Genomic DNA, 9,621 nt, shown 5'->3' with positions numbered 1-9,621 from the left:
CACAAAGGATCTGTGCAGTCCTCAGTGTAAGTTCAGATTCTCCAGCGATGTCTCTCTCCAGGTAACCAGGAAGCCCTGAGCGTGTGGAGTCTCCCAGTGTGAGTGCCCAGAGTCCGAGCCATGCTCCCTCCCACACTCCCTCAGTTTTTTTCACAGTCCCAGTAGAGAAGCCTCACATAGTCACAGGCTCCTATCCCCCTGTTAGTTCTCCCCACCAGTCAGGGTCTGCACTCAACTAGTTGCTGGGCATGGACACGAGCTGGCACAGCTGTTACATATGTCCAAAATGACACCTGCTCTATCGGCTTGTTACAGGATGCCATTGTAAAGTGATTGTCCTTTTTCATTTCCCTCCTCTAGTTTAGCCGGTACACTATCCCCCATGGGGTTCCAAGCTGGGTTCCCTCTAGGTTCTTCTTGCAGCTATTTTTGCCACTGGCTTGGGCTGCTGTAGTCTGGTCTCACCCCCCCCTTTCCAATGCTGGTGTGTAGGCTCTGCTGCTGGAGACCTGAGCCTGGGCACCCACACCATCTATGTATGTCCACCATGTCCCTTTAATTTTGGTAGTGTTTCCTTTGCTGTTTTCTCCCTAACTCTTCTCTGAGACTATACTCTCTCCACTTGTTTTAAAGCTATCTTCTCCTGGGCTAGAGCAGTAGGCTCCCTCCCTACTCCGCCATCTTGGAACCCAAGACCAAGTACTGTGAATGTGAAAACCAGAGCTTGACCATGTATGGGGCAAGTTTTCTTGCTTTTGAAAGGAGATACAAAATAACAGTGGTGGAAATGTGCTGATGGTGGAATGTGGGGCATGAGAAGAGTGAACACAGAGTACCTGTGTTCAGTCCTGCCTCTGCCTCTGCTTCTAATGCAGTTTGCTGCTAATGCGCATTCTGAGAGGCATCCATTGTTGATTCAAATACTTGGACTCTGCCACCCTCCCAGGAGACTTGGCTGGAGATCCAGGCTTCTGAATTTGGCCAAGTGTAGCCACAGCTGCTGTGGGCATTTGGAGAGTGATCCTGCAGATGGAAAACCACTTTCTTTCCCTATAGATTTCAAAAATTAGAGATAATTGAACAATGTAAAGGAATATGTTGCTGTGTGTTATGGATTGGTTATCAAAGTATTCGGCTCAGGAACTGGTGGGAGTCACCTCATATATTAAAAGTGGTTGGGGTCAGGCTGGTGCCATGGCTCACTAATCCTCTGCCTGCAGCACCAGCACCCGGGTTCTAGTCCTGGTTGGGGCGCCAGTCCAGTCCAGCTCTCTGCTGTGGCCCGGGAAGGCAGTGGAGGATGGCCCAAGTGCTTGGGCCCTGCACCCACGTGGGAGACCAGGAGGAAGCACCTGATCCTGGCTTCGGATCGACGCGGCGCACCAGCCGTAGCAGCCATTTGGGGGGTGAACCAACAGTAAAGGAAGACCTTTCTCTGTGTCTCTTTGACTGTTTAACTCTGCCTGTCCAAAAAAAAAGTGGTTGGGGTCCTTGAAAGATGGCACTTTGATATTGAGTGTGATCAGACTATGATGATGAACGGTTTGGCAGGAATAAGACTATCCTACTTTGGTAATTTCCTCCTAAATTTCCTTTTATTACCACATGAGTCCTAATTATTTGGAATTAGATTCATATGAAGTACCATTTGTTTCTCAGGTATGTTTTATGAGATATGAATTTTCTTCTGTAAACATTGCTTTGTCTCCTTTAGACTGGCAGAGGACAGTGCAGCAGCCAACACACAAAACTACAATTTGCACATGGCTAAAGTCCGTGGTTATCTTACAGCATCCTGGGCACTTGACATCCGTGAAGTGGGAATTGGGTCTCTGCAGCAGGTGCTGCTTCTTGCATTTCCTGTTCATTTCTGTAGAGAGATGGAGGAGCTCCTTTGCTTGAGGTGAGTTCTCCTGGAGAGTCATCATGGCTAGAAAGGCTAGTGAGTCTGTCATTTATTTATCTAGGTAGGATACTTTTAACATAATTGCTTTTAGTCTATAGCATTGGATTTTGAACTTAACTATTCATATACGCGTGGTATACTAGATGGCCCATTTAATCAATTGTTCAGACACATTTTTACCTATAAAGGATGATTGCAGATGCTTTCCTAGATTGACATGTATCGTTATGATACTCATACTTCATTTAAATGTATGAAATTCCCAATATATTGTGTAAACTTCTGAAGGTCTCAGTCACCCTGGGTGGAGAATGCTCATGATTCCATGAACATTATACTGTTGAGCATCATTCTAGACATACTTTGCTATGAAATCAGAGCATTCCTCTTAGTTACTTCGGGAGTCTTTGAATAACTCTGAAGATACTTTCAGTTGATTAGATAAGTGTTAATTTACATCCCCCTTCCTCTCCTAACAACAGTTTTAAAGTATGCATTATTTTGAAATAAAAAATGTTATTTGGGTTTTGCTTAACAAATGTTGGATTGCAGTGCTATTATACACCTTTAGTCTTTATGTATTTAAACAGCATGCTTAATACATTGCCTTCATCAATAGTGTCATAAGGTGTATTCTTTCTGTTATCACCTATTTTTTCCAAGGTCACTTTAAAATAAATTTTAGAATGTCTATTCTAATCTCTATTCTAAATCTTATCCATTTGATAATATTTTACTATAATTTTTTTTATATTTTATTTTTTCAATTTTTTTTTAACAGGCAGAGTGGACAGTGAGAGAGAGAGAGAGAGAGAAGGGTTTTCCTTTACTGTTGGTTCACCCTCCAGTGGCTGCTGCGGCCGCTGCACTGCGCTGATCCAAAGCCAGGAGCCAGGTGCTTCTCCTGGTCTCCCATGTGGGTGCAGGGCCCAAGCACCCGGGCCATCCTCCACTGCCTTCCTGGGCCACAGCAGAGAGCTGGCCTGGAAGAGGAGCAACCGGGACAGAATCCAGCGCCCAGACTGGGACTAGAACCTGGTGTGCCGGCGCCGCAGGCGGAGGATTAGCCTTTTGAGCCGCAGCGCCGGCCAATATTTTACTATATTAATGTCTTAATAATAGATGTTGTCCTAAGGTCTTCATGTATGTAACTCATTTAATCTTCACCTTTATTAAGCAAATGCACATCCATTCATCAAAAATGACTTATTGAGCATCTGTGAGTGTGCAGAATACTGTGTGCCAAGTGCCAGGACGAATTCAGCAAGGTCCTGGCCTCTCTGGAACTTGAGATCTGAAAAGAGGAAAATACGTGACTGAGGATCATGCAGTAAGCAAACTGGTTCATTTAATTATGCATATTTTTCTGTTTGTAATTATGCAAGATTGTGGTTTAACCATAATTATAGCCAAATAATTATGGTATTAACCAAGATTACGGTTCTAATCCAATTGTGTGCTTTTTAAGAATAGGGGGGAATCTCTTGCATTCCTTCATCTCATAGTGCTAAACAAATAGATATCAATATGTAATGATGGTTACAGGAATGCTTTTATGAAACACCATAACCTGAGAGTTGTTGGAATTACCTAGTGGGATTTCAGGGGGCTAGAACAGATCACCCAACAAATGGAGTTTGCTGATAAGGGAATTACTCATACACAAATGGAAGTAGCGTTGATTAGGAGCAGTCAGACATCTAGGTTTCCAAATAGCCTCAGTGAGCTCTGTTAAGACTGAAACATTCAGTTGAACTCTAGGGCTGTTCAGTACCTCTAACACTTGAAACGTGGATTCAGAAGGAAAGCAGGCATGGTGTTTTAGTAAAACATGGAGATAAAAATTCTGGTAGTCTTTTTATGAAATATGTTAAAAAATTCTTCTAGAAAGCAGAGACTGCCTGAAACATTATATGTCAATTTGGTAAACAATGGCAATAATGAGATCTTCCCCAAAACACTCCATGACACTTTAAATGTCAGTCTTTCCTGTCTATATTTGGCAAAGCAATGATCTTATTATTACTACATATATGATTAATTATAGTAGTGCATCTAGAAGTGAAGTCCAGAAAGTAATGCCCTAGAATGAAATGTTGGTCTCAGTAGTCGGAGATGCCAACCAGTCTGTTGTTTCCAGCTCCTTCTGTAGCACCGGTTTTGCTTTAGCTGAGCCATTCACCTTTAAAACAGCCCAAACTGGGTTCAGAAAGGTAGCAAAAGGAATGACAGGAAAGGCTGAAAACCTGAGAGCAAGGGCAGCTTCTGGGTTCTCATTGCAAATGTGTGGACCCTGAAAATCGTTATGAAGTAAGGGAGCTATTGACGTTAGTGAGCTTGATCATTTCAGGAAAAGTGGCAATGAAAGCTCTGTATGCCTTTTCACATCATGAGGTGTTTCACTAGGCGTTCTGTGAAATGACATTTTTAAAGGTTGACATGCATTTTGTTCATTCCCTGTCAGCTAGCATCTTTAGCACAAATTCTTAGAGCTTTATATCATCTATGTGTTGCTGTACACTCTTGTGGGGTTTTCAATGTCCTATTTTATTTATTTAGTTGAAATTTAGAATGACTATGGACAGAGGGAGAGAGAGGGATGGAGAGAGAGAGAGAGGGAGAGGGAGAGGGAGAGGGAGAGAGAGAGAGAGAGAGAGAGAGAGAGAGAGATGTATACCTCAAAACCAGTGGTTCACTACCCAAATATCTACAATAGACAGCACTGGACCAAGTCAGATTAAGATCCTAGAACTACGGCAGGGCTTCCCACGTAAGTAGCTAGGGGCCCAAGTCCTTGGACCATAGTCCATTGCTTTTCTAGGTTCTCTGTAAGGGGCTAGATAGAAGGGCAGCTGGATCTCAAATCAGCATTCCAATATGGAGTGTGGCATCACAAGTGGTGGTGGACTAATCCACTGCAACATCAAGCAAACTTGTCTCAACCTCCTGTGCTGGGAGGCTTCCCTTATGTAGAAGACATTTAAACCAAAAGCTGAGGAGTCACGGCTGACATCCACACATTGCTCTACACAGAAAATGCAGCATTCTAAGAGTGTGGTGGGCCACTGGTCTGGATTAGCTATCACTCAGTTTTTCTTATCATAGGTAGAGGAATGAACACCTGTTGCAGTTGAGCCCATCAACATCAGAAGTTGAGACTTAAACCACACCTGAACTTTGAGTGAGATGCTTTTCCTAGTGTTGTCAATCTGAGAAGCCAGCCTCTATGGGAAAGCTTAAGCAGAGTATACTCACCCATGAAATTTGGATTTTGCTACATTCAAACAGAGAATATCAACAGTAAGTATTTTTTGTTCTGTCTGTTTACTTTTTGAAAGTCCGAGTGATGCACATATGCATACATATACACATATATGCACACACGGAGGGGATAGAGAAAGAGAGGTAGGTAGATAGGTAGATAGATAGAGATATCAAAAATCTGTTCCCTCCTCCAAATGCCTGCAACAGCTAGGTCTGGGCCAGGCTGAAAAAAAGGATCATGGATCTACCCCCGGGTCTCCCACATGGGTAGCAATGAGCCATCAGTCTCACAGGTACGTTTGCAGGGAGCTGGATTGGAAGCAGAGCAGCTGGGACTTGTACCACCATTTTGACTTGGGCATCACAAATGGTGGCTTAACCCACTGTGACACCAGGCTGACTCAATGAGTGTTTTGTTTCTCATGCAAATTTGTAGATAGCTAGAGTGGGTCTCTTTCACAGTTCTCATTCTGCCATTGGAGGGCTAGTGGCTACCCTGGACTCTTAAGATTAACTCAGAATCATTCACACTACCTTTCGCCAACGTTTCCATTTTTGCCATGTCTCATGGCCAAGCCAGAGAGTACAGTTGTCTCTCTGGTCCTTGAGGATCGGTTGCACTCACCTGTGGATAATAAATTCCAAAGATACTCACATTCCTTACGTATAATGGTATATTACTTCCATTTCATCTGGTCATATATTCCTGCATACTCTAGACCAACTCTGGATGACATTATAATATCTAGTACAGTGTAAATCATTAACTATTTTGGGGGGAGGACTGACAAGAAAAAGAATCTTTACATGTTGTTATCTTTCACTTTACTTGGGTAGCCCGAAACTTTACCTTGTAGCCTGAAACTGTCAGAGACAATATTGTGTGAGTGAATGACCATGGGTAACGTTAAGTATTTGACCTGTTTTTGACCCAGTAGTTGTCATTTGCCAGCCTTGTAACAGATCACAATTTACTCTTGGGCACCACTATTGAAGACTCCCCTAGCTCAGAGAGTTGTTGATTTCTTTCAAGTTTAAGCTCTCTTGAAAAATATCATGATTTGTTTTCATCCATACCATCTCACGTTGGAGATTTCTCCAAATTTATGTCAATTCCATATTTTTCTAAACCACAGCTTGCCATTTCTTTGAGGTATTATCTGGGAGAATTTTGATCTGAAAACTTGGGCAGGAAGGTTTTTAAAAATGTAGTATTTTGCTTAGAGTGTATAAAAAGGCTCATAGTAGAACAAGGGTTCCACACCTGTCTTGTTAATCATTTTCTCACTATATAAACATACGTGCTGAACGGAAGCTGCCTTTATAATTAGAATGCAGTGAAGCTTCTTCTGATCATTATCACGACCCTGTTTTAAAATATAGGCTCAGAGACCATTAGCATCATAGGGTACATATTCCCACAGAGACATTTTTCCCTTCTGCTTCCATTTGCAATTTCATTTCAATTGTAGTGTTTAATATTTTCCCCATGTCTTGTATGTGAAAGAACAGAATGGTGGTAGAATGCTACGCTGTAACGCCTAAATTCCCAACCAGGTGTGACTAATGCTGTCAGGTTTAAATTAAGATGAATTTCTTCAAGCTCACTAAGACTGTGATATTCAGCTTTTCGAGTAGGAAGTTCACATGGGGGATTTCTCAATTCAAGAATATTAACACACTGAGTAACACACTGCTTTGTTGTTTCTAGGTTCTTTATTTGAGTAATTTCATTTAATGTCATGCATTACTGAGGAAGCTGAACTGTGGGCTCGATGGGTATCCCAGTTGTGCTGTAGTTTGACATTTCCATGGTCCCTCCCTTCATTCCCCAGCCAAGGAAGTTCATCCTGTGGCTTCCCAACAGCACATCCAATAAAGTGTTTCTGAACCATTTTCTTTTCACCTTTTGCATCCTTTGAGCAATTGAGTGTCCAGGACACAGGAGATTCCCTTCACATGCTTTCAAAATTTACCCATGTCTGATTGTGTGATTTCTATTTACACTTTCCTCAGGTATTCCACTATTAGATGATTGACTAAAGAATGGAAGGAAACAGAAGACAGAAGCCTTTATCTTAATCTTTCTTTGCTTAAAGAATCCATCAGGTAAGATCTGTGACTGGTGTGAAACTGAATTTTCTATCTACTCAGAAAAGTATTCAAATGAGCATCAGATCCAGAGAGTCCTTGAGGAATTTGAGGAATTCTGTTTTGATTACTTGTAAATAATCTGTGAAATATGTGAAATTGTATTTCAAGTAATTTTGTTCACTATCACCATAATAAGCATTTATGTTGGAATAACTGTAGAATGGATACTCTCCTCTCTCTTTCAGATTTTTTATTTATATTTTGTAAAATTGGAACAGTAGGGATCCTTCCATTCTGCATCATTGAAAGCCAGCAGTATTTGCTGGTGCCTGTTTTTAAAGTGTACATAGAAAAGCTACCTTGTGTCTATGAGTGTTGACAATTGTGTTCCAGTCTGGCCAAAACCTTGTGACCCAGCAATAAGATCATAATAAACCATCTAGGTAGGAAACTGAGTTGACCTTCTGATAACCCAAGTCAACTTTTGTTACCATGTTACCTATTTTTGTCCTCTATCATTGGATCTATTTTTAAATAAGAGAAACATGGTGTATTTTTAGTTATTTGTATGAAATACATTTTCATCTATGTTTATTTGTGCCCTTTGGTATGCAACTTGTCTCCACAAAGGGACTTAACCAGATCAAAATCTTTTTTTCAGTTGTCATTCATGTTCTGTGTTTGAAAGACAGAGAGGGTAATAAGTAGAGTTCTTCCATTTGCTGGTTCTTTGCTCAAGTTCCTGGAGTAGTGAGGGGGTAGATCAGGCTGATGCCAGGTTTAAAGAACTCAGCTCAGGTGTCCCACATTGGTGGCAAGGATCCAGGCACTTGAGCCAGCAGTCCTGCCTCCTAGAAGGAGTATATGTAGTAAGGTGGAATGGGCAGTTGATCTGGGACTTGATACTGGCACTGTGGTAGAAGATGCTGGCATCTTAACTGCTGAGCCAAACACCCGTTCTGAATCTATGTTGTCTTAGAATATTATCTGTGTACCCAAAACCCTGCAAGTATAAACTGGACAACCCCTAACCTAAGTCCATGCAAGAATACTATCTCAAACACCCTTGAAAACTGTCTACATATGGATATACTTGCTGGAAGCCAAGAGGTAGGTGTGTATTTCTTTGTGATAAAGCAGCTCTTCTGATACCCAGCGAGCCCCAGAGGGGGAACCATCCAGCAGAGCAGCAGAGAAACCATATCTAGACACTGAGAGAATACTTCCAGGGTTTCTGGAGTGCTGTTTGTGGGTCAGGCAGGCATCAGGGATTGAATTATCTTATTCCATGCTTTATCTCACACTTCATCACAACACTTTGAAAGTCATTATCTTCTTTTTACAGATATAAGAACTGAGATGCGGAAATATGAAGTAGTTTGCCAAAACTCAAACATCCATAATCTATCTCCAGTCCCAATTCCAAAGACCCTACTATTTTACCATCTGCCCTTGCCTCCCAGAGGTGAGGTGACAGGAGAGGGTCCCCTGCATCAGCACACAAGCTTAGCTGCAAGAAGAATAGAATGCTATGTACATCTCATTCCAAGTTGGAGAAGTGAAGACCAGGCAGTTACAATATTTGTGTATCCAATTGCCAGTCTACTCTATGAAGACATAAGGAATGGAGTAACTAACACCCTGCTCCCTCAGCACTGTTTCAATAGGCAGTATTGTGAGAAAATCTTTTTCGTGAGACGTTGCCTTGAGTAGTTTATGAGCCCAGGGTATTATAGTCATAGCATCACTACATTTCTTCCATCATGATTTTCTTCTCTCATTCCTTTATGCATTTTTGTAGCCAAATTGTGTGTTTAATTTGTGTTTACCGTATTATCCTATCCCCCTCTACTCTGTTTCAATCAACTTGAGAAACAGACATGGGAACTAGGAGATCTGATTTAATGTGTATATTATCATCACCATTAATCGTTTCTTTAGGAAGGCTGAGTAGGATATGCTTTATCGCTTTATCCTCCATTTTGTGATTTCTTTTGCTCATTTCTATAAACTATGGGAATGATGATTAATATTGGGAGCCTGATTTTCCACTGTGATGTTGGAACTCTGCCTTGAATGAAAAGATAGAGGACAGATGCAGCTAGAAGCAGCATTTCAGGGTGCACTTAGATATTTTACAATGGTTTTGATTTGTTCAAAAATGTTCTCAAATAGTATTCATTTTATGGACTTAGTTTTGTGACAGCACTTCCAATTTGGTGTTCCAGAATTGACTCATCTCAATGAAGTACCTGCCCTGTGCCATGGTCCTGAGAGGTAAAATATGACTTCCTATTCTTGCCAGCAGAGGGCAGCAAGGAACACTGGAGCAGGTGCTTGATATCAGCTACTGAGGA

General features: G+C 41.6%; 1 protein-coding gene and 1 long non-coding RNA gene across 35 annotated transcripts in view; both read left to right on the top strand.

Annotated features, from left to right (window-relative positions):
- LOC108175735 (tolloid-like protein 1) overlaps window positions 1–3,200 on the top strand; it is a 302,561-nt gene extending 299,361 nt beyond the window's left edge. For 4 of the 7 annotated variants that reach the window (XM_070048144.1, XM_070048142.1, XM_070048140.1 and 1 more), the window contains 2 exons: window positions 1,792–1,903; window positions 3,084–3,200. The gene's annotated coding sequence lies outside the window, so the exon portion shown is untranslated. Of the gene's footprint in view, window positions 1–1,714; window positions 1,904–3,083 lie in introns of those variants that run through there. The other 3 variants (XM_070048143.1, XM_070048141.1, XM_070048138.1) reach the window with 2 other exon arrangements.
- The window catches only part of LOC103347521 (rho GTPase-activating protein 20), a 74,105-nt gene continuing 67,317 nt past the window's right edge, over window positions 2,834–9,621 (top strand). For 6 of the 28 annotated variants that reach the window (XR_011378513.1, XR_011378512.1, XR_011378504.1 and 3 more), the window contains exons 1-5: window positions 2,840–3,236; window positions 5,012–5,206; window positions 7,187–7,279; window positions 8,610–8,729; window positions 9,493–9,541. This is a non-coding gene — a long non-coding RNA (rho GTPase-activating protein 20). Of the gene's footprint in view, window positions 3,237–5,011; window positions 5,207–7,186; window positions 7,280–8,609; window positions 8,730–9,492; window positions 9,542–9,621 lie in introns of all 28 variants that reach the window. The other 22 variants (XR_011378501.1, XR_011378500.1, XR_011378490.1 and 19 more) reach the window with 10 other exon arrangements.

This window comes from Oryctolagus cuniculus, chromosome 8, assembly GCF_964237555.1.
Source record: "Oryctolagus cuniculus chromosome 8, mOryCun1.1, whole genome shotgun sequence".
NCBI classification, from domain to species: domain Eukaryota; kingdom Metazoa; phylum Chordata; class Mammalia; order Lagomorpha; family Leporidae; genus Oryctolagus; species Oryctolagus cuniculus.
The sequence above is the reverse complement of the archived record's forward strand: the minus strand, read 5'-3'. Positions and strand labels throughout refer to the sequence as shown.